Source organism: Phalaenopsis equestris, unplaced genomic scaffold (genome assembly GCF_001263595.1).
Source record: "Phalaenopsis equestris unplaced genomic scaffold, ASM126359v1 Scaffold001085, whole genome shotgun sequence".
NCBI classification, from domain to species: Eukaryota; Viridiplantae; Streptophyta; class Magnoliopsida; order Asparagales; family Orchidaceae; genus Phalaenopsis; species Phalaenopsis equestris.
This window is the reverse complement of record NW_018165524.1, coordinates 151740-153908: the sequence shown is the minus strand read 5'-3', so window position 1 is coordinate 153908 and position 2169 is coordinate 151740.

Sequence of the window (2169 nt, the reverse complement as noted above, 5' to 3'; positions counted from 1 at the left end):
CTCGTTTACTTAACGAACGAGCCGAACACAAGCTGTTCGCGAACAACGAGCTTTTTTGACAGCCCTACCTAGACCTAATGCGGGAGTGCTTATGGTAACAAAGAGCAAAACGAAAGATTTCTCTAGTTTAAATTAATGATTCCTTGTGCTAATGAGTTACTAGTTCTTCAAATACTAAAAGTGAAATGGTTCTCATACTTTGAGGTAAGTGAATTCTTATTTTTCTATTTGTCTTTTTTTAATGGCAAATATATTTATCTTTATGTAACTATATAATATATTAATCATATTTACCCTAAAAAAATCTAGCAATTGACTTCATCTAGTTAATGTGCTCCATTGTAAAGAACACACGTAGTGCTTATAGTCTTATATATGGTAGGAGCTGATTAAGTTTATATTAGCTTGCTTTTTAGTGGAGCTATATTAATAATATTCAAAGTTAGGTCATATATCAACAAACTCATGTATACAAAACAATTGAATACACAATGTAGCATTTTCATGGTATATTTGTAAATAATTCTTTTTAAAAAAAAAAGAGATTTTACATCCATACCACTTAATTATAGTAAATCACTTTACTAATCTAATATGTAAAGTGAAATTTAAATGTAAGATATGCAAATAGATAGGAAATGGGGTGCATGCATGTAAACGCCAAGAAATAAAATAGGAGTAATGCAACAAAATGTTACCAACCATCTCCACATTCTCGTACAGCCGACGCAGCGCCGACGCAGCGCATACGTGCCATTGACGCAGCATGCCAACCACGATGCTCGTCCTAACACACTTAGTAGACATTTATTTTTTTAGGGGTAGTTTTCAAAATTAAAATTTCATATTCTAATTAATTCAAATATTAATTGCAAATTCAAAATTAAAATTTCATATTCTAATTAATTCAAAAATTAATTGCAAAATGTTAGCGCATAATTTTATTTTCATCATATTTTCATCATATTTTCAATACTTTGATGATGGCTAATTTGCTTTGAAGGGATTCACATGCATATCACAGAATTTATGTTCATCCAAGAAAAATTTATGTGCATACCACATAGCTTTATATTTTCTTATTTGTATAGTACTTAAATGTTCAAATCATTATAAATTATCATTTTTATTTAATTATTTATAATTAAAAAAAATATTTTCATGCATTAATTTTGATGCAATGCACAGAGTAGGGCATTTACATACATACCTCATAATATTATTATATCTAATAATTAAACTTTTATATTTATAATTATTACACTCGGAATTTTATCGTCACATAAAAAAATAGCATAATTATTAACATTTTAAAAATGAAAAATTTTCATATAGATTTATCACACCAAAGTGTTATAAATATGAATATCAAACTTTAGGTATTATATATGTAAATACATAAGAATTATGTGCTATGCATGTATATCCATAAATTTAAATACTATATATTTATATAAATAAATATATAAAAATTTTGTGACACACACGCATACACATACACATACACATGCAGACAAATAACTAAAATTTTGTCTTACTTATATTTAAAATCTTTAAAGAGGGAGGGGATTATATATGTGCCATATATATATATATATATAAAAGCTTCATTTGGTCGTGCAACTCTATTCAGCTTAGCCAGCTCAAGTTGGTCAACTTCAACTAAATGCTTAAAATTAGGGGTATAATTGTCATTTTATATTAATCATTCTTCTATTTATTTTTTGTAATTGATGAGAGAAACCTAATATAAGTACAATTCATTATTATTCCTTACGGTTTATTATTCCATTTATCCATTTCTCTTTGATGCTCTATTCATCAAGTATCAAGGATAATCTAGAATTCAACAATATATATCTATATATATATATATATATATATATTTGTGTGTGTGTGGGAAGGAGAGGATTTTCACGTTATTATAATTAATAATATTATGTTCAAGGAAAAATGGGGGGGAATCTGCTGAAAATTTGATTCAATCCACTAGGATGATTGACGGATTGTACCAGGGCCCAGCAATTGCTGGCCCAATATTAAGCTGCCGTACGTCAGGCCAGTCCGTTCAAACAAGTAGACGTCGACCCACCCGGCGATGGTTTACCGGCCCATTTATTGGCGTTTGGTCGATGGCGATGGTTGCTTCTTCGTCACCGGCTGCCACGT